The sequence below is a fragment of the Oenanthe melanoleuca genome, chromosome 21 (assembly GCF_029582105.1).
Source record: "Oenanthe melanoleuca isolate GR-GAL-2019-014 chromosome 21, OMel1.0, whole genome shotgun sequence".
In the NCBI taxonomy this organism is placed as follows: domain Eukaryota; kingdom Metazoa; phylum Chordata; class Aves; order Passeriformes; family Muscicapidae; genus Oenanthe; species Oenanthe melanoleuca.
Genome location: NC_079354.1, coordinates 7,442,182 through 7,464,804, shown reverse-complemented (window position 1 = coordinate 7,464,804; position 22,623 = coordinate 7,442,182). Strand labels below are relative to the sequence as shown.

General features: G+C 50.2%; 1 protein-coding gene across 6 annotated transcripts in view; it reads left to right on the top strand.

Annotated features, from left to right (window-relative positions):
- Positions 1-22,623, top strand: part of CASZ1 (castor zinc finger 1) — a 205,309-nt gene that overhangs the window by 36,593 nt on the left and 146,093 nt on the right. For 4 of the 6 annotated variants that reach the window (XM_056508434.1, XM_056508441.1, XM_056508435.1 and 1 more), the window contains exon 2: positions 9,868-10,011. The exons of the other annotated variants lie outside the window; for them this stretch is intronic. The gene's annotated coding sequence lies outside the window, so the exon portion shown is untranslated. The remainder of the gene's footprint in view (positions 1-9,867; positions 10,012-22,623) is intronic. 6 annotated transcript variants of the gene reach the window in all.

Genomic DNA, 22,623 nt, shown 5'->3' with positions numbered 1-22,623 from the left:
TGCCTTAGCTGCTGTTATAAATTCCTCATTCTGGCCTTTCACTTCTGATATTTTTACCTTGGCCAAATCCAAGTTGGTTTTGTTACCTCCAGCTCCCTGCAGATGTGGCAGCTTCAGGCAATGAAATATGCTCCAGCCTTTAGAGGGAGGACAGGGAACCTGCTGCTGGGAATCTGAGATGGAGAAGGGTTCCGGGAACGGGAGCAAGGCTTTGCCTTCCTTCAGCCCTGGCTGCATCCACGTGCATGTGCAAAACCAGCCAGGCTGCTGGTTGTGTGCTGGGAGGATAGATCAAGGTGCTCTGGAGCGCTGCAGGATTTACCGTGTGGATTATAAAACAGGCAGCAGTGTGTGTAGGTGGCACTGAGACATGATTGTCTCTCCTTGCCACTCCCCACTTGGGCAAGCAAGGTCAGCATGGCTCCTAAATTAATACATTCTATAATAAAATGGGTAGATTTGGGAGCAATTGTAGTATTTGTGGCTAAAAGGGAAAAAAAGGAAGTAGCTGGGTTTGTCTGAGCTTCCCCTGGAACTGGATATGGAGGAGCGCAGTCCTAGTGACTGGACATGGATTTTTGGAGGTTCCTGCAGCATTTATCTCCTTGTTTTCCCAGCAGTGCTCAACAAAGTTGGAATTTCAGATTTGTGTTTCAAACCATTGAAAAGCTTGCATGTATCTGTAGGACTGAGATGGTAGTGCACAGGAGGGAGAAAGAGGAGTGTTTTGCTGGAGTGATGCTGTGGAGTGTGGTCCTGTGCTTGCCAATGTTCAGTGTCTGGAACTGGACTGAGCTTACCATAATCCCTCATTGGCAGCTCTGGGGCTCCTCATGGAACAGGGAGCCCAAAGGTGCTTCTTTGGTCACGATGTCTATGGTGGGAGCCCTGAAGGGCTGCACTGCTGCACAGCAGCTTCTCCTCTCAGGCAGTTCCTGGGGAAATCCCTCTTCTTTCCCCATTAGTGGCTGCCCTCATGGTTGGGAGCAGAGGAGCACAAAGCCCAGCTTGACTGAGAGGCAGTGCCAGGGATTATGGAATTACTACAATGAGTTGAAGTAATTTTGCATATCCTGCTACATGATCATCACATCCCCATGGGTCTGGTAGAGGTCATAGGACTTTTCTGAGAGCTGAGAAGCTGAGGGAGAGTCTGGAGGCTCCCTAGGGCCACTGGCTCAGGGCCCTTTGCACTCTGTGGGAAATTCCCTTACCCCTCGTGGACGTCTGCACTTGTGGATCCAGCAGCAGCTTTTTGAGGTTGTAGGAAAGGGTGGAAGTTTATCCTGGAGTGCCTGCCCCTGTCAGCAGCCTTGGGTGCATGGGGGGGATCTGGCCAGGAGCAGGTGAATTTACACAGGAATGATGCTGGAAGCCAAGGCCAGTCCTGCTGATGTGGCCCTTTCTCCTGCAGCGGATCATAAAATATGGCTCAAATTTTCATTACGGCCTCTATTGATTATCTTTTGGGACAGATGAATTATAGGGAACATTAAATTTAAAAAAAATGGGAAATATTTGAATGAGTTTGGGAGGTCGATGCCAGAAAGGCTGATGCACCGAGCCTCACTGGCATTTTCCTGCTCAGCCCTTCCCTTGGGGGAGCTGCCCAGGGAGCTTCCCCTGTTCCCTCCAGCTGCCCTTGGGGAGCAGCAGGCTTTGGGCTAGGCCAGGGGACAGCCCAGGGGTGCTGGAAGACTTGGCTGCTCTTCCAGAGTCCTGCCCCATGCCACAAGTTGTGCCTTCTCTGGGAGGTCACCCCAAAGACTTTCCAGTTCAGCAGTAATTCACAAGTGTCTGCCTGGCACCTACTTTGGGATTCTTGAACAAAAGGGGAGAACGAGGGGTTGGGAAATGGCCAGGGAATGAATGGGGAAGAGCCAGGTCATTGCATTTGGTGGCACATTTGGATCTGGTGTAAATATGTCTACGGAGGCCAGCAGTGAATCATAAAAGTAGTGATGGGCTTTGCAACTTTTCTCTCTTTCCCTGCACCCAGGGGAAGGTCATTGCCCTCATCTCTCCTGTGTGAGAGGTCAGTACTCCTCTCTGCGGGGTTCATGGAGCACGGGAACTAATTCTTGATGGGGTTTGTGGTCACGGACCTTTAGTTTCATGTGAGAGAAGTGTCAGGAGTGAATCATCCCACTGTCAGTGGCACACTAAAGTCAAACCAGCCAAAGAAACTCCTGGCTTCTCACCTGGCTCTGGCCGGCTCTGTTTTTGAGGATGATCCTTGAGCTTTGTTCCAGTGGACTTTCTTGCCCATTCAATTTTTCCAGGTTGCACCATATGCCACACAATGCCCTGTGCAGGAGTTGGCTTGGTAAGCTTTGTCCTTGCCTCACTTCCCTGCCTGTATCCACGAGAGGGATTGAAATTCTCTAACCTGAAATGCCATCAGCCCTCTTCCAGCAGCTGGCAGTGGGGAATAATGGGTGCTACCCCTTTGTAAAGAGCCACAGTTCAAAGCACTCTTCCATTTCCCAGTGGTAGCAGGAGAGTTCTGGAGCAGACACACAGGAGTTGGGTGGCTGTGAAATCCCTTCTCTGTGCTTTGTTCCTGGATTGTTTTCTGTCAGTCAGGCCAGCAGCCAGTGCTCCTGAGGAATTCTCTGTTTTCTTTTCTAAGACAGAAGAATGCAGCCAGGGTCCCTCTCCAGCCACCCACAAGACAAACATCCCCCTCCCAGATGCTCATCGGTGTCTGGGCATGGGGTCCTGCGTGGCACAGTCCTCATATCCCACTGCTGCAGAGAAATGTGGGGGCCCCTTGTCCCCTCACCATTCCTCGGCTGCCAGCACCACTGGCTGCTCTCCTGCAGGTCAGATCGAGCACCTAAAGCACCATCTCTGCTTTTGGGATATGTTCTGTGCTGCAGGGGAGCCCTTTTTTCACCATGTGTGCAGATTCCCGGTTACCCGGTCACAGCCACTGCGGTGAGTTTTACCAAAGCTGCCTCTGCCAGAGCCACTGCCCACGGAACGCCTTGTGCACTCACTGGTGTGTCTGTGTGAGATAAACCAGCTGGTGAAGGTGTGAACATCTGCTCGTGGCAGATTCTGGTGCTGGTGACCAGGACCACTGTTCTGAGTGCTAAATGCACAGAATTTGGTGCTGGTGACCAGGACCACTGTTCTGAGTGCTAAATGCACGGTTGCTTGTGTCTGTTTCACTTCCCTGCAGATCCCTGCTGATTTCACAAGACATCCACCCATTGGCTTCACCTGGGCAAATGCTAAAGGTGGTGGTTTCCATGGCTCCACCGCCTCGCTCGGGTGACACACCCTTTTTGTGTAAGCTGGCTCCCTGGAGTCGATTGTTTTTTGGCAAACAGCTTCATAAACTCCTCCAACAATTAAACTGGAAAGAAAAAAAAATAACCAAACCAAACACAACAAAACCGATGCATTGCGGGTGAGCCTGCAAACAGGTTGGAGCAATTCTCCCGCAGCTCCATCCCCAGCAGCTCTGTCCCCTCTGTCCTGAGCCAGGCAGGGGAGCAGCCCCAGCTGCACTGATGGACTTGGTCTGGGAAGTGCCTGGGCTGCCCCAACTCACCGAGCTGCAGTGAGCTAACAAACATGAAGGAAAAGGTCATGTTATCCACTTTTATTTTTTCAAAGCTGCAAACATCCCTCTCTCTCTGGGAGGGGAGGCTGCACAGATGCCAGCTCAGATTAATTTAAATATTTACCAATCCCTTTTTTTTTTTTAATTGTGTGTTTGTGTTCTGTTTGTGTCCCATAAAATACCTGGTGTTTTGGGCGTACCCCATTTGCAGGGTGCATGAGATCACACTGAAAAAATGCAGTGAAAAACATTTTCATGCCACAACACATCAAATAGGATTTTGAATTAAGATGAAGATTTCTTCCCTGTCTTTTTATCTCTGAAGTTTGGGTGAAAGGGTCTTCTTTTTCTGTTTCTTTTAAAAATTCTTTTACTTAACTGGGTAGAAAAATGTCATGGAAATCCTTGAAAAGTTACTTTTGCTTTATCTCACCGTGTCCAACATGAAAGACAGCTGTTGGTGCTGGTCAGAGCCCCCATTAGTGTGTGTTTCTGTGCTGGATATTGGTGTGTTCCAGCAGGTAGGCACTGAGCAGGGGAGAAATCCAGAGCCAGAGCCAGCTCTGAACTCCTGAGTGTGTAGGAGCAGTCAGCTCCTTTCCCTGCCTGCCAGACTGGCTTTGGATAAGGGTGTCTTTGCTGTTTGTGCAGCCCTGGCACAGGAGTCTCATCTTGCTCAGAGTGCAGGGCTGTGCTGTGGCGCTCCCAGGTGAGTTTCCTGCTGAGCTCTCCAGGGCAGTGACCCTTTGGTGGTGCCCAGCACCCAGATGCTCGTGGGCTCGTGTGCCCCAAGGGCTGAGCATGGCCCAGGACCCAGTCTGGGCACTGGCATGTTTTCCCCTTCGGTATGGGATTTTCGATATGCTTTTGGCCATGGAGACTTAATGCTCCCCTAGGAGGGGAGTTTTCTTTGTGGATTCAAGCAATGAAAGCACTACTGGTGTTCACCCCACCTCCTTTTAATTGCTTTCCATGCCCATTGGGTCATAGTCTGATCCCATCTACATCTGGGAAAGTACAGAGCTGTTCTGTGGAAAGATGGAGCATCTCCAGACAAAACAGTCCTGCTGGGATCAGGAGCTGGCTGCCCCCAGATGCCTCACCTCTAGTGGGTGCCCCTGCTCACCTCTTTGGGCTTGGCCCAAAGCATGAGTCTTCCTCAGGGACTCTTGGTTTTACTGCAGGTGTAAAGGATCCCAGCTCGAGCCTCCCCACCATGAACAGCAGGTCTGGAAACCTCTGGGTCAGGAGAGGCTTGGGGGCGAGGGGGCAGAGGCAGTGCCAGCCCCGTCAGCTATGGGGCCACTGGGAAGTTGGCACACCAGCCAGGAGCCAGTGCTGGGACACTGGGCACAGCTGCTGTGTTAAAACCCTCCAGGCTGTCACTGGAGGATATTCATGTGTGCGTTTCTGTGCAATAGGGGATTGGCACTGCTGGAATGTGAATCCTATATTCCTGCTCTCTGTGGGGAACAGAAAAAAGAAGGGGAAGAATCAGGGTGGATGTGCAGGGAGGGCAACAGTTCGCTTGCCTGAGCCATTTGCCAGAATTTGAAAGTGGACCTATCACTTTTGAGGAATGGAGGGTAGTGGAGGAGAGATGTGTGAATGTGAACACAGCTCTTGCCTCAGTGTCCTAGCACGGGATGGCAAGGAGCAGTACTTACCCCACAGCTTCAACTCCACACAGCACTCTTTGATCACTTATTACTTTGCTATTCCTTCTGCTTCTTGCTCTAATTGTTACAAAATCTCTGTGCTTTGGGAGGGGTCCAGGACTCCAGGGCCCAATTGCATCTGCCCTGATTCAGAAAGTGGGTCATGCTTCTTGGTCTGGGAAGAAGATACTCATCTTGCTTAGCATGATATTTATTAGGAGATAGAGAAGGGAATGCAACCACGCTGTTGCCTAGAAAATTCCTCTGGGGGGATAGCAAAGGACTTGTGAGGGCAGAGCGTTTAAAGTTCTTGTGCATCCAGTGCCTGCTGAAGCCTTGCCTGTTCCTGTGCCTGTATTGCCTGCTTCCCTCACACTGAGATGTGGTGAGGATGGCAGGACAGCAGTGGAATCGGGATGAGGAGGGGATTCCTGGCTTCTCACTCAGCAACTGCCAGGCAGCAATGGGCTCTTTTTTGTTTCTTGGAGCAGAGACTGGTGAGAGTAGAGATAGGGGAAGACAGTATCCAGTTTCTTCATAAAGACATGCTGTTTCTCAGTCAGCCTAAATGGGTTGGGGTTTGCTGCTGGGCAAGTGACCAGCACCCTCTCCAAACACTTGGCAAGGTGTGACACCGTGCTCTGTAAAGGCCAGAACTCTCCTGCCAAGAGCAAGGAGAAAGCCTTGATCCAAAGCTCAGAGTAATTTACTGTGTGCTGTAGCTATCTCTCATTAAGCAACAGGGAGAAGGAAACTCAGTACACAAAGCAGATGATGATGATGATGATGATGATGATGATGATGATGATGATGATGATGATGATGGGTCCAGCATTGCTGCAGCAGGGTCTCAGAGCAGGCACTGCCTGATCTGGGACAGGGAGGGTGGAGGGGAGCTGGGAGAGCTGATCCTGCCAGGCTGGCTGGGCCTGTGCTGCTGCTTGCTGTGAAATCACCCTCAGGATTATCCAAAGGAAGAACTGGCAACTCGAGAAACTTGGAGGGCCAGATCCTCAACTCATTTAAATTGGCATGACTTCACTAAAGCCACTGAAACTGCACTGATGTTACACCAGGTGAGCATCTGGTGCAGAATCTTCTGAAAGAATAAGACAAAGAAGTCACGAAACACAGGTTTGGTAGAGCCCACTTACAAGGCTGGGGATTCTTGGGCTGCCCTGAGTGGAGGGTGGGTCAGCACATCGTTTCCAGGTGTCTGGGACAGCCTGGAAGGGCCTGAATGCTGTGGCCGTGGCGAGTGCCAGAGCACTGCTCTCTGGGGAGGGAGGTGCACCATCCTCTTTGCCTGCACTTTGGAGCACATGTTGGGAGGGATTGCTGAGAGTGTCCCCTGCCAGCGTTTGCTGCTTGTGGCGTCTCAGTGGCAGCATGAGCAGAGGAGTCAGAGACACTGACACCTGCTGGGCCTGTCATGGACCCTGGGCTCATCCCCATGGGTGCCCTAAACCTGGCACGTCCTTCCCTGTGTGCTTAGCATCACTTGTGTTCCCTGCAGCCTGTGATGCCACTGACAAAGGCTGGCCAGCAGCTGTGGCTTCAGCCTCACATCACTGCCAGCACGCGTTTTAATTCTGGAAAACCTGTGAGATGATGGGAGGAAGGTTCTCTCTTTAGAAAGGACAGGAGCCAGCATGCCAGACCATGGAGCATGTCCCAGATCCCACATCATGCAGCATGTCCCAGATCCTGCTCCATTGGGCAGTGTTAACACATGTGTGCAGGAATTGTTGGTTGCTGATGTGGTAGGGCAGCTGTTTTACCAGCTCTGCACCTTGTTCCAGGTGGGGGTGTTATGGGATGTGCACAGGAAGGTGCTGTCACATGTTTGTAGGGGTTGTTTGCTGAAAGCCCAGGCCGTTGGGACCTGTAGGGATGCACAGAATTCCCTCCACACACTCAGATCCGGGGTGGATCTCGATAGAGTTTGGGCAACTCCCATTGAAGCAGCTCGGGGCCGGAAATGAAGAAGGGATAAAATATCCAGCTGAAACTCCTGTAGGATGTAATTACCTGAGCTGGAAGCTGGCCAGGCCAGCAGGCACTGTGCATCGTGTGCTGGGATCAGAAGCACCCAGCACTGCAGAAAGGTGCTCAGGATGAGCAGTGGTGCTCGGGGGAGGACAGGGCTGCTCCTGGGGGCATTTGGCATGGCAGCTTTTGGAGTCACTTGGGGTTTGTTTCCATGGCTGTTCCTTGCAGGTACCATGGTGCCTATAAAATTCTCTGGGGAAGCTCCATGGATGGATAGCATTATCCTGACTCCCATTCAAATGCACCTGCTTTTCGATGTAAAAGAGGAAAATCTTTTTAAATTACTGTGGGCCTCACTAACAAAAAATCCAAAAACAAAAAAACCCACCCCAACAACAAACCAAACAAACAACTAAAAAAACAAAAACAAAACAAAAAAAAAAAAAACCAAAAACAAGCAAACACAAAAATTAAAACAAAACAAAACAAAAAAAACCAACCCAAAACAAAAAAACCCAAAGGAAATTGACTTACCAAAAATTACACTAAGCTAACATTGGAGGCCTGGCACAAATCCATCTCAGCCAGGAAACTCAGAATTAACCAGTGCACTCCCATGGCTGCTGGGAAGGGCTGTACTCCAGCAGGGCAGGCCAGAGCTTTCAGACCTGGGGTGGAAAGTTCTTAACGAGTCTCTGAAGGTGTTTTTGTGCACCTCCATGCATGCCAACCCCCCTCCTCAAAACCCCAGCATTATATGCAGGGGCAGCTTTATTCTTTGGGGAGAGGGTTGACAGCGGACTCCTGGTGCTCAGATGTGGAAGTGACACCAGCCCCTGGCCCAGCTCCTTCCCCAGGACCCTCCCCAGAGGGCTCTGTGCTGGGGGAGCAGGGATGGAGCAGGGACCTGCAGGCCGCTCGGGGTGCTGGGGGGCTGAGCCCAGGCTGCCAGAGAGGATACAGCTGGCTCTCATTCTGACTTGCTCATGACACTACAGCTCATAAATCAGTGTGACTGACAGCCTTAGTTCAGCTCAAGGGGAAGGGAAGGGAAGGGAAGGGAAGGGAAGGGAAGGGAAGGGAAGGGAAGGGAAGGGAAGGGAAGGGAAGGGAAGGGAAGGGAAGGGGGCAGCGCTGGCCCCACGGGTCACAGGAGGAGCCTCCCAGCAGAAATTGCAGCTGGAGTGGCGAGTCAGAGCAGCCTGAGCTGGCAGAGAGGTGGGGAAAGGGACTGGTAAAATAGCTGCTGCCTGCTCCTTGCCTTGGGCTGGCGCTGCCAGGTCTGAGTGCCTGCGATGGCTCCTTTCACTCCTTGCTTTGGAAAAGCGTGGAACAGGCTCCTGCACAGGTGGAGGCTGGCACCAAGCGTGCCCAAGGGCCAGCCAAGCCTCTGCTGTCCCCAGCTGGCCTGGGCTGCCAACCTGCCTTTGCCGTGAATTTTCACAGCTTTGGAGCACTGCAGACAGCAGACCTCAGGACAGAGCATAGATAGGATCTCATTTCAGGGGCTGGGGGAGGCCGGGATGTGTTAAGGCTGAAAATATTTACAGGTTTTGAAGTTGAAACACAAACAGGAAAAGCCCTTTAAAAAGTGAGTGTAGTGGATATTCAAAACAGGGATTGCCATGGAAACGCCACAATATTTGCTTAAATTGACACAAAGGTTGCTGGTTGCAGGGTTCTGACTTCTTTGGCTCCATTTTCTTTGGCCCGACACCTATCACAAGTTGATCTCAACAACCCTCTTTTGTTTTGCTTCTTTTATTTTTGTATTATGGAAATTAAAAAAAAAAAACAACACACCAACAACAGAACCCTCCCGTCTACAAATCCCACCTCATAGAAGAGCCTGAAGCTTCTGAGCTTCTGACAAGGGTTGGAGCTAAGGCATTTTATAATTTTGAAAGTAAGGTAAAAGGGTTTTTTTTTAAATTTTAATCTGTGCATTTGTGCATTTCCTTCAATGCTGGAGTAGAGGGGAATTGTCTTAAGTGTCTAGGGAGAGCAGGGAGAAGGGTGAAACCTGTTGCAAAGGTAGCAGCATGCACCCAAGGAGCACAGGACTTTTGCAGTCCAGCTCTTAGACCAAAACTTGAGAGATTTAGCTGTAGTTCCCAGTTCTGTCTCAGATTTGCCAAGTGAGCTTTGACAAGTCCCTTAATTACTGTGGGCCTCACTAAACTGCAGATAATGTTTCTCCTTTGTCTCATCTGGTGTGACATTTTTGGGCATGGGGTTTGGTGTGGGGCTGACAAGGTGTTCTGTGCTGTGGTTCCCCGAGGAGGGGGTGGCAGCCCCGGCTCCCGGGAGCTCAGCTGGCTGCAGGGGAAGCTCTGTACTGCAAGTCCTTAGTGCTGGAGGCTGCTTCTGCCACTGACTGCCCTGCATTTCCTTCTGGGGATGGTGGGAGTGTGCTGCCCATAGGACAGTCGGACCCGGGAGGTTGTGCCTCGGTGTCTGGGTGCACCCCACAGCCGGGGAGGTGGGGCTGCCCTGCCGTGCTGCCCTGCTGTGTGACCCAGGGCTCGGCTCTGTGGGTGGCTGCAGCGTGTGGGGCTGGCGTCACTGCTTGTGCTCATGATTCACCTGAGCTTCGGTGCTGCTCAGGAGGGAATATTCATTTCCTTTTGAAACTCTTCTCAGGGAAAAGAGACTTCACCAAGTGAAGGGAGGCCATCTAATTCACACTGTCTTCACCTGAGACCACCTCCAAAACAAAGAGCCTGACTTCTCTCCTGCCTTTGCACACTGAAATGGACCTTGAAGCCGGTGACTTCTCAATGCAAGGTACTAGCTTTTGTTCTGTGACCAAACTGTTCTGAAGCAAGACTGGAGTGCGTGATTTTGGCACTCCAGAGCCTTCATTCCAGTTCTTGGGAAGTCTCTAGCCCAAGAAGTTCGAAAGAGCAACGGGAAATCGGTGGCCTGGGTGGTAAATGCATGGTGGGATGTTGGTTTGGCTTGGGCTGGGCTTGCCCCTGCCCAGCTCTGCACAGACTCCCAGCTCACACAGCAGAGCTCTGGTTCCAGCAGCTCTTGCTCTTTGCCTTCTTCCCAATGAGTTGCTGTGCAGTGTTAGCAGTTGGCTGAGTTGTACACACAGGAGTCCCCTGGGTGAGCATTGTGTGGGACAGTTTCTGATTGACTTGTTTCATAAAAGGACTTTGAGGATGTCTGTGGTCACAGTGGGTAACTCAGAGAGGTTGTGAGGGGGTGGGACTGTTTCTAAAAGCTGTTTTACTTTCTTCTCTGCTTGGCGGCTGTCACAGCTTCTCTGCAAAGAAAGGTATGACACAAAATTGGGATAATATGTTTCTTCTCAATGGGTTGGGGATTTGGGAGGTACCTGGTGGCGCTGCCATACTGCTGCAGGTACAGGGGGCTGTGTCTGGCCTTTGCATGAGGCCACATGAGAGGAATTGTCAGGGGCTGTCTCCATCCTGTGCTGACATCATTAAATGCTGATAGTGCCTGAATGGATGAAGATCAGCAACAGAAGTGCCTGAGGGGATTCTGTATCATCATGTTCCTCTGTTTTTTGCTGCTATGCCATAAATGATACCTGGGCAAAGCAGGATGTCCAAAGCTTTGTGAGTCACAGGTGCAGCTGAGACCTGAATGGAAGGATCTGGGTGGAGGGGACATGGGAAAAGTCACAGGGCTCAGATGTTGCTCTGGGGCTCCAGCTGTCCCTCTCCACTGCTGGCTGTGTGTGGCACAGAGGAATTTATCTGGATAATTGTTCTGAGTGTTCTGAGTGTCCTAGCCCTGCCTGCAAGAGCAGCAGCCACGACACTCTAAGGCTCAGCAGGGCTTAGTTCTTGCTGTGTGTACTGAGTTCTTTCAGTCAGTCTGCTAGGAAAGAGTGTGCTCCAGGATGGGATAGGGCTGAGCTGTTCCTTGCCACACCTTCCTAGTGCTGAAACACCTCCGGGGCTGGCATGCTTTATTTGGAAAGCCTGGTTTTGAACTACTAGTGTAGTGAACTCTGGCCTTTGTCCCTGTGTGAGCTGCTCTGGTGCTTGTGTCCCCTCTCAGAGCAATGCCTTCCCAGGCCTCCAGAGGCAAGGGAGCTTTCCAAACAGGAGCTCTGCCTGAGGGAATAAGGCAAAGGAACATGAAGAGCCTTGAGGTTTTATCAAATAAGACACAAGTTCTCAGGTTTGACTGCAGCAGGTGAATTTTCCACCAAACACCCTTATTTGCCTCTCCAGAGAGGTCCAACATCCAGGGGGAGAAAACTCTGCTGAGGAAGCTGGCTCATAGGTTCTGGGTATTTTTCTATCACAAGAGGCTTCTCCTGTGACCCCTGTCACAGGTTTCTGCTTGTGTAGCTCCTGACAGTGAAAACCCTACACTGTGCCTCTGACCTGGACCTGGGACGAGCAGAACCTCTGAGACAAGAAGGTAAAAGAGAGGAGGAGACTGATCCATCAGGAATTCTCTAAGTGCTGAAGTGATCCTCTTGCAAATCAGTTTTCCTTTTCCACAGTCTCCTCCCAGGATCTCCTGGGTGCATTGCTGAGAGTCCTTCGGGGGCTGCTTCCTGAGGGACAGTAGCTCATTAGAGACAATAGAAATATTTCCCTGGACTCCAGCTGTTTTCTGAGATCCCCCTAGTTCTACAAACATCACTGCAGTGAAGGAGATGCATTTAGCCTTTCAGGCATGTGGCTTTGTGATCTCTCGTGCTCTGGACTAGAAATCCCTGTGTTCCAGTCTTCAGCCCTAGAGCAAGTTGTATGGCTTCTACTTTCAAAACAAGCTCAATTTACTTTGGGCTACAGAGGCTGTTTGCACGTTCTCCAGAGCCCATCTCTAGGCTGTGATTGCTTTTTCACTGTTTATTAGTGCAAGCTGGCTGTTTAGTCCTACTATAAGGGTTGGAGGATGTTTTCTTATTCAGTTAATGAAGGTGGACTTTTATGCAGGAAGAAAAAAAGCTAAAAAATGTGTAGGAAAGGGATTAGAAATACCTGCTCTGTGTTTGAATTTGCAAAATATTGCCCCCTGTTTAAATCTTAAAGTAAAGCTAAATTTGGGGGTTAGCTTGAACTGAGGGCGTTATTTTTGCCCTGATGCTTGGGGTGCCTGCATGGGCAGGCTGTGAAGGGAACAAGATGGGAATGCTGCCTTCTGCAGAAGTGCAGCTGGGCCAGCCCAGCCAGCCCTGATGCTCAGATCCTGAGCTGGGCAGGGAAATATGAAACAGCCTTGCAAAATCATTGTGGAAATTTACCCACCTGTGTATGAAATCGCCTTGCTTACCTTTGCTAGGAGGAGTTTAACTTGCCCATTAAAATACACATCTATTTATGTATTACATGTTCTGTGAGAGAAATTTTTCCCAGGCAGTTACAAAACTCAGTCTAGACTGTAAAGTGTGGCATCTGGTGGTAATATGCCATATACATATATCTGAATAGAGTATCTCCTGTATCACCCTGCTCAGGTTAACAGCACAAATCTGGATTCCATGTGCTGTCCTTGGGTAAAGGCTTGGCCTGGCTCCTGCCAGCACTGCTCTGAGTGGGCTCTGCCCTGCTTGCTCCCATCCAGGTACAGCCAGGCAGGCATTTCCACGCTGCCTGTCCTGACCTGTGCCCCACGGCTCAGGTAGGCTGGAGGCATAAGTTCCCAGGCAGAGCTCTTGGGGCAGGGCTGGGCAGAGGGGAGGAAAGATGCTAAAAGCCTGTCTGGGTAAGAGCAGGGTTGTCACATCCATCTGCTCGAGCCCTGACGAGCAGCTGATCCATATTGCTAACATATTGCCTGCCATATGGGCTAGCTCAGCTCTCCAGGAACGCTTGGGAGACCTGACCTCTAGTGTGACAAGATGTGAGCATGAAGGACGGGTTGACAACAGCCCTTGGGTCTTGGAGTGTGAAACCGTGTTCCAGCCACTTCCCTGCACTCATCCCGCACTGCCTCTGCCTGCATCACTCCGTCTCTTCTGTCTCTCTCAGGGCTTTTTCCCTCCCTCCCTGCCCTGTTTTCTGCATCCCTGGTCTGTGCTAGATCAATGACCTTCACTCATAACCAGACTGGACAGTTCTGGCTCCCTCCCCCAGGCCTTCGATCAGATGTTGAGCTGGCGGCTGCGGGAAGCTGAATGGGGGAATCAGAGGAGGGGAAGAGGATCGTGTGCTTGGCAGCCCTTACAGCTGTCCTTGCTGTATCTGGGCTGGGAATGGGACTGGAGACTCATCCACCAAGGTCCTTAGCACCTCCTGCTCACTGGGATAATAGCAGATATGTATAAACTTTGATGGAGGGTGAAGTCCAGCAGTGGGGATCTGAGCAGGTTGAAAGGTCTCAGATGTTCAGGAGAGGACCTTGATGCCAGAGTTCAAGGAGGGAACACTTAAAAGGCTCTGGAGTGACATGGAACACGTCCATTCCAAAATAAAGGTAAGGGCAGCCCAGAGCCCTTGCAGAAGCCCTGCAGTGCCCAGCAGCTGAAGATTTGCACCTACTCATGAGAGGGAATAGTTGTTCAAGGGGAAAAAGCTGAAGAGCTGTTCTGGCAGTGAGGAATTTGGCTGAACAGTATCCTCCCAGTGCTGATGAGGCCTGAGTGCAGAACCTATGCTGCAGTTGGGTGCAAGCACACGTGTGTGTATGTGTGGAGCAGCTTAGCCCCAGAGAGGCCCAGGGCTTCAGTGGAGGCTGGAAGTTGCCTGGGTGATTGTCACACTGAAGACCAGCCTGCCCCAAAAACTCAGAGGGATACAGGGATGTTCAGTACTGCAGCAGACAGGACTAGGCCAGGCCTTCATGGGTTCAGACCCTGTCACCTTCAGTCGTTCTTCTGAATTCATTATGTCCTCGGTCTTCTGGAAGCGCTGTATGTAAGCTTGGCTTTCTCCTTCCTAAGGTTCTGTCTTCACAGATGAAATTTATAGAGGTTAAATCCTAGTGCTAGGGAAGCAAGCACCAGTTTTACTGTAAACTTCAGTGGCATTGGGATTTCAGCCTTGGCTCCTCAGAAGGGGATTAGGATGTTTCCCAATATTTTTTACCCATCAGCTCTACCAGACCTGCAGGCATGACTCATTTGTCTTTTAGTGTCCCCCAGTAAGGGTTGCCTTTTTTTTACATGCTTGTCCTGTGAAAATCATTATCCTGGAAAAAGCTGAGATTTTACCCTTTATGAAGAACATTTCATAAAGGTTTTAGACCAGTTTAGGTGCTTTCATTTCTCTCCTTCCCCATATGTCTGCAATTGCACTGATCTTTTATAGTGTTTATTTGTAGAGAGAAGCCCACTGAAATATTGCAAAATAAAACAGTGATGAGTCGTGGTTTATTTACTCAAGCTTCACTGATGTAACAAACCTGATTTTATGTTAATAATGACTCAGCAGCAGAGTTGGGAGGAGAAGCCAGATCTCCTAATTCCTTTAACTATCCAACAGCATTTCTTCCCGTCCTTAGATCCAGCAGCAGTTCTCTGAGCTGGGATACAGGCAGTAATTCTGTGGCATCCTGATGAAACAGCTGGCTGAAAAAATAATAACAGTGCTTTGTGAGTTTGCAGGATTGCATTAGCATCTAGGAGCACACTCAGCTCTGGCAGGCACTGTACACACACCTCTGTCTGTCTGTCAGGCAGCTCTCCAGCCTGCAGCCACACTGACCTGCAGAGCTCCCCAAGGAAAACCAGCTGGAAAGCACTTGGAGCAATCAGTGCTAAGTATGCACATGAGTGTTCGAGGGAAATGCATGTTCAAAGTGCATATCGCAGAAATCTGTTGATAAAAAAAAAAAATTAAAAAATTAACAAATAGTGTACAGTGAATAGTGGCAGTTCTCTGATGTCTTCTGCTGGGGGCTCATTCCAGGGCTGGTGCTCAGCCCATGGGCAGTGCTGGAGGTGAGGCTTATCTCACTGCTTGAGCTGAATATGGAAAGGCTGTTTTAGCATATTGCCTCTGACAAATTACGTGGTAATGCTGAGGCTCTGTTTTGCCATTACTGCAGTTATATATTAACTATTAAGAGCTACAGGTAAGCCATCTGCTGATGTACCAGAGCTGCATTTCTCGTCAGCACAACTCTCCTGATTTTTGCCAGGGCAGTTTACAATCTGTCCCAGTGTCTTTCTTGTGATTCTTGCTGAGTTTGTCTAAGCTATACGTTGATAGAACATGCAAGAGAAAAGAGGAGAGGACAAACTAAGGTCAGTTTGAAAGTAAAATGAGCAAACAATATTGCTAGCCTTGTCCTTTCAGAAGTCAAAAGCTACTCCCCTCCTCCCTGCAATTATAAGACTTAATAATACCAAGGTTTCTATGGTTCAGCATGCACACAGATCGCATTTCAGGTTGCTGTGCCCTGAAAGTGGGAGAACAGAGGGAGCAAAGGGAGGGAAAGCACTCTACACACATTGTTGTACAAAACAAAAAAATCTTACGTAACTTGCAGGATCTCAGACTTTAAGAAAAATGTGAAGATTTACAGGGTTGACAAGAGTTGTCACATAGGAGCAATTTCTACTTGATTACCATGTCCCTGAAGTATGCTGACCTAGAGAAGAGCCTACTCAGGAACCTGGTTGCCATCCTCCCTTGCCAGGGCTAGTTACAACAGGAGCTGAAGCCAGTTGCCCCGAAAGCCAGGAATGATTTTTTGGTAGACTTGTTTTACCTGGGGCTATCTGGAAGTGGACCAGTGCAGATCCTACCTGAGCTGATCACACATGGTCTGGAGAAGAGGGGGCTTGTCCTCTCTGCATCCATATTTGAGGAACTAGGATTGGCCATCCTTGATCCCTGATACAGGAATAAAGTGAGGAGAGCTGCTTAGCATCTTCTGCTCTAGCAGCACAGCCCAGGGCTCTGGCTTTCCCCCCAGAGGGAACTGCTGAACCGTAAGGGGTGCTGCCCCTGCCTGCCCCTGACTTTCTAGTGCTCCTAATCTGTGGGACACTAGCCAGGGGAAAGAAGAGTTGTCCTTCCCTAGATGAGGATATCCAGGCAGAGCCTGAAGAAGGAACAGGGAGCATTTCACATTTCACATTTCCTGAGCTCTCAGGCTTTTGGTCCAAATTTTGAAAATCCACACAATGTTCCTCTAGCAGAGTTGCCTCTCCTTTCTCAGCTGCACAGAAAGGTGAAGGTGCTTCTCAGGACCCCAAGTCACTCACCTACCAACTTCTGTCTTTGCTCTTTGAACCCTGCCACACTGGCTGTCCTCCCATTATCCTCTTCTGCCTGCTTCTTCCTCATTCCCCTGTGCCACTTTTTATGGGTTCACCAGAAAGGAGGGGAGATTTTTCTTCCCCTTGTTTGCTTCACACCATTACTCCCATCTGTTCATGCAGGCTCTTAGTTCCTTTGTTTTTCAGAGTCATGTGGATTTGGGTGCAGTTTTCACTCTCTGGGATGCTCCTCTGGACAGTGCGGGTGTGGGAAGGAGCTCTGGTTCACAGGCCAGCACCAGGTGGGGGAAATGTGCATCTTCAAATTAATCAAAATTTTCTCCTCCAGAAATGCTAATGGGGGAAAAGCAATTAAAGCAGCCTGTTTTTTATTAAGTAATCTGTGTTAAGAGCTTGTAATGAAGTTTAGTGACATTGTGACTCAATATTTCAGCTTCATCGGTTTGAGTCAAAACAATCCAAAGTGGGAAGGGAGCAAGGAGGTGAGCTGCTCCCCAGCATCTGGAGTGCTGACTCTTGTTTCAGCTCCTTCTTGCAGAGTTCAAGTGTAATGCATAGGAGACCACTCACTCTTTATCCTTCCCAGGATGAGAAAGGGAGCTTTAACCTCTGCCACACAAACTGGGTGGCTTCTCGTTTAAAATACTTGCTCTCAACATGAGACTGGCCATGGCCCCTTGGAACAGACTGTGCCTCATTTTTTGGGGTAGTACAAACACTAAGTTTTCCATAGGGAGCAATGAGAGAACAAGGGACAGCAGAAGCGAGGTGACACTGAGGAGCAGTGAGGCTCCCCAAGCCTCTGAACAGGTTCATAAACCTTTTCTAATGAATGGAAAAGTTTTAGCTGGCACAGGGCAAGGATGGGACGGTAGCTGCCATTCCCCCTCTGCCCCTCCAGCCAGTGCTGGCTCCTCTCTGAGCAGGACAGCACCTTAACAGGGTCACAAACTGCTGGGGCTGTGAGCAGCTGTGGAAGCAGACCATCTCCTTCTCCTCCTTGCCCCCACCCCCAGAGAAGGCGAAAGAGAAAAAGGGACAAAGTCCCTTTAAAGCACTACATGCCAAGCCTCTGCCATCCTGTTTTATCTGAAGTCCAAGCGCATGTTGTTCCAGGGCCGATCCGCTTTAGCTAATTAATAATCTGACAGGAGCCACCCAAGGGATTAGCTGCTGAGACGAGCTAGACCAAACCCCCAGCAAATGAGCCCCATGCTCCCTGGGGACTCAGAGGTGACATTGGGGGGCAGGGGGTTGCACCACATGCAGAAGGGTGTCAGAGCCCTGAAGGGGATTTATGGCATCTGGGAGGGCGAAGGGGGAGGTGAGGGGTTACAATTTATGAGATGTAAACTAATAAATCAGTTAGTTGAAGAGGGGAAAGAGGGGAAACACCAAATTAAAAGATAATGTCTTAAAGGAACAGTGTAAATTGATGGTGCTCCCTGTGGTAGGGGACACTAGGAGGTTCCCAGTGCAGACCAGTTGTAGCTTCCTCTGCGCTGGCTGCCTGGGAGAGAGGAAGAGACTGCAAAGCAGAAGAAAAAGGGGTGTTGATGGGGATTGGGAGGAAGAGAGATGCATCTTTTTGCAATTTGTGCAAACAGTTGATGGTTTGGCTTTTGTGGCAGAGGCTGCCTCTATTGATGGCAGAACACAGGGGCTGTGGTGCCCCCTGGCCTGGGAGAGGTCGGTGGGTAGGGGGGGCTTGGTCATCCTCTGCACTTAGTCCCATTCAGTTAGGCTTTCTGTGGGGGAACACTTCTTCAATGGGATTAGTGGAGAGGAGCAAGACAAAATCACTATCAGGAAAGCTGTCTCAAGACAGTGTGGTACATGTTTTTGTCCAAATTTGCCTCTTCATTGAGTCTTCAGGTGATTGTGACTCCTGGAGAAAGTGCTTGGATTTGTTCTGTAGCCCTGTAGAGGTCTTGAACTTCCTCGTGGTGAAGGTCCATTTCAGATTCTCTTCTGATTTCAGGAGCTGTTGTTCCTGCCTTGGGCACAGGTTTTCCCCTGCATCTTCCCCTGCCCAATCTCTCCTTGCCCACAGTTCTTTCTGAGAGTGTGCCCAGGCCTCAGTTCTCTCTAGGGGCTGCTGTAATGCAAATGGTAATGCAAGATGGGATTTCCAAAAGCCACCTTAGGGGGATTTGTAATCCCTGCCCCATGACGGTGCTGGACACAAGCTGATGGAGGGGGGCCTGTGTGAGCCCCCTCTACAGAGCCAGAACAAACCTCTGAGTCCCTGACAAAGGCCAAGCTTTTGGCATTGCTCCTTGCAAGGGCAGGAGAGTCCTTTGTTTCCTCCCCAGTAGCCTGCAGTGACCCAGGGCAGCACCGGCCGGGGAGTGTGAGGCAGTGGCTTGGAGTGGCTGCTGTCCCAGGAGCCAGGAGAGCTCCTCCTGCCCCACCCCAGCACACCTCACCCCACCTCACCCCATGGGCTGCAGCCAGCCCAAGGCCCCCTGTCCCAGTGTGAGCCACAAGCAGCCCTGGGGTGGTCACTGTGAGCGCCTCTGTGCTGTAGGTGCTGGGATCGTGTGGGTGCTGCCCTGGGGGAGCTACGCAGCCTGCAGATTGCTCTTCCAGTGGGGCAACTGCATTAAGCCAACAAAACTCATCTGACTATTTCGACATGTTTCCATCTAGAGAGCTGCCTTGCAGCTTGCAGGGTCCCCCACACAGACACAATGAGCTCAGGGGGCTTCTTCTTGTGATCTCAAAAGGCAGAGAGGGAGCAGTCCTGTGCCATGCTGGAACTGAACTGTGACTGTGAGATACCTTCCTGGGGACACTGGCTTGGGCCTGGGCTGCCAGAGTGGTCTGGAAATCTCCTGCCAGCACTGCACCATCCCATCCCATCCCATCCCATCCCATCCCATCCCATCCCATCCCATCCCATCCCATCCCATCCCATCCCATCCCATCCCATCCCATCCCATCCCATCCCATCCCATCCCTATCCTGCTGTTCACGGGCAGTCTCATGGTTCAGCCTTGGGGGAAGCTGTTCTGGAGGCTGGGCTGGCAATCCCACCATTGCAGTCTCACACATGCCGTGGTTTGGCCTCCCTCCTGCAAAGCTGCCAGTAGCCCACACTGCTCCTGACCAACATCATTAGTGTGGGTATTTATATTTCATTAACAACATTAAACCAAAATGGCATTAAAAGCAACACCAGTGATAAATAGCTTATTAATAAACAGGGAATGGGCTGTACCACGCACAAATTCAATCCCTCCCTAAATATGTCTCTACCACTAAAACCAGCCTTTTAACTCCTGCTGATCTGGAGAAATTTGAAAGATCTTTTGGGGGTGGATGGTACTCAGATGAAGGCAGGGGGTGTGGGCACATAGTGTCATATTGTTTGGTTCTTCCTAAGGCAGATGACTGGGGTGGGAAGATGCAGATTTCTCGAAGTGCTGTTGTGTTTCCATTGTTGTGCGGGACTCGTTTAGTTGTGTTTCTAGTGCAATTTTGATTGTGTTAAAACAGCAGTAGTATAGAAAGCATGAAATTAAAAAAAAAGCAGAGAGACTGAAGATTCAGGTGAGTGTCTGCCTTTGATTTGAGTGTCGTCTCCTGTTTCCCCTACACTCTCTCACACACCTCTGCTGGCTTGGACAGGACCATCCAAAACAGCCACCAGCAAAAAATCTCTTGCTTGCACAAGACCCAGTCTCTTCCAGTGATATCTGAGGACAGCCAGCCTTGTCCTCATTCCTCCCTATGTGTTTATTCTAGCGATTAAGAATGTTAAAAATGTGACTTTTCTTGTAAGCTTGTCAATCATCTTAGTATTTTTATTTTCTATTTTTGTTTGCTCCCAACTCCTTATTTGGCAAAATTACTTCCTATGCTTCTGTCCCACCCTAAGTACAAAGGCTCTGTTCTTGCTCTTCATGCTCCCTCTTTCCACACAAACCCTGTGAGGAACAACTGAGGCATCTGGGGTTGTTCAGCCTGGAGAAAAGGAGACTCAGGAGTGACCTTATCACTGTACAGCTCCCTGAAAGGTGGTTGTGCTTAGCTGGGGTTGGTCTCTTCACTAGGCAACAAATGACAGAATGAGAGTTTAAGGGTTAAAGGGTTTCCCTTAAGCTGCACCAAGTGAAATTTAGGTTGGATGTTAGGAAAAGGTTTTTTACTGCAAGAGTGATAAAGTACTGGAATGGTCTGCCTGGGGAGGTGGTGGAGTCACCATCCCTGGATGTGTTTAAAACAAGACTGGATGTGGCACTTGGTGCCATGGTTTGGTTTAGTTTAGTTGAGCTGTTAGAGCATGGGTTGATGATCTCAAAGGTCTCTTCCACCCCAGTGACTGTGTGATTCAGACACACAGCCCTGCTCCCAGGCCATTGGGGTCCCCCTGCTCTCCTACATGCAGTTTGTGGCCAGCAGCTTGTGCCCCCTCCATGCCAGGCATGTTCTCTGCAGAGGCAGCAGGGCAGCCCAGTGCTGGGCACACTGCTGGGCTCTGCCTGCCTGGCCATGCCTTCCAAGGACGGGGCAGCTCTGCACTTAGTCATGCTCATCTGCCTTGCTCTGCCTCAGTGTACCTGACTGGCTTAGGCTGCAGTGTTTGCAGGTCTTAGACGGTAACTTTGTAGCCTGCCTGCTTTGGACTGACCTCTCAGCTTGCATCATGCAAATGCTTTTCGTGGAGAACGAGCCCTCTTCCCTAGCCTGATCATGTCTGAGTTGGCATCAAACACAGTTTTCTGCACTTCTATTCTAAGGACAGTGGTAGTCCTGAATGTAGGATTTGAGGTGCAGCTGGCATTTTTCTACTTCTTCCTCTCCTCATTCTTAGGTCGTTCTGACACAGGCCAGGCACAGGTTGGATGGGGAGCACAAAAAGATTGCACAGCTGTCTGGAGTCACCTCCATGACCTGTGTCTTCCATATGATGGAGAGCCACCAGAAGCAGCACACGACACAGGGTGTTTTATCATTTGTTTGCCTGCCAGCATGGGCAGTGTCATGGGTCTCGTGTCTCCTGGTTAGCTGAACTGAGAAGTGTGTGCCCTGGCAGAGGCAGGTAAGAGAGGAAGCTCGTGAGAACCTGCCTGCTCCCATTCAGCTGATTGTCACAGGGTCTGTCACTTAACTGACATGAGCACTAAGACACTTGGCTATTCAGAGCAGGGAGGGGAGGGGAAGAGAAGGGAAAGAAACCCAGCATCAAGATAATCATGATTTCCCCAGAGCCATGAAGGGAACTCACAAGCTGATATCCAGAAGCGTTTCTTCGTCTCACTCTTGCCACAGCATCAAGGAGAAATAAAAAGCACCTACCTCCTGTGGCCCCACCCTGATCCTGGAGCATCCCTTCCTGCAGAGAATTTGGTAGAGCAGGGTAGGGCCAGGAAGGAGAATTGGCTGCACTCAAACACCTTCTTCTAGGTGCTTGGAAGGCCTCAGAGAATGGGAGATGTGGCGTGGGAGGTGGCCATAGCACTGGATGAACATCTTGACTGTGGATGGACAGTGAACACTGAGAGAACACAGGAAGCTGGGATCTGCTTAACTGTAGGCAATAGAGGTTCCTGCAGCCAGCAGAAAGGGGAATGGATCAGACAGAAATGCCCCGCACAGTTAGTAACCATGAGTTGGCAAGGGGAAGGTTTCTGAACTGTTGAGCTTTTCACCCTGAAGCCATTTCTGGAAATATCCCTGAGGAAACTTTATTAAACTGTCCTGTCCACTGGGAAGACCTACCCTGCCCAGTGACAGCTGGTGCCAGTAAGGATGATGTCAAGGCTGCTTAGGACTGAAAGTGACAAAAGTGGCCTCTCCCTTAGTCCTTCTCTGTTTCTGTGCTTCCTTTTCATTCTTTTGAAAGGATCTCTGTTACACATGAATTACTGTTACCTGCCAGATCTTGGGCTTTCTCTCTCCTGAGTAACCAAACAAGGATGTGATGTCTTGAGCCCTGCTTTTCACTTTGGAGAGTAGCCCCTGTGTAAGAGACTCTTGGGTGGAAGGAAGCATAAGCTTCCCCATCTGCTGAGGCATCTGTTTGATAGGAAATTGTTCCATGCTCCTGGGAGGACACTCTCTGCCACTTTGGAAGGTTGTTGTGCAAGCTGTCTCCCATCAGGTCTGTGTCTGAGGGCTAAGGGAGCCATGTCCTGTTTCATACACTGACAGTATGAGAACGAGCAGACCTGAACTGGGGCTCTGTGTCCAAAGGGTGGCTTCCCACAGGAGCCTTGCTGAGGAGGAGG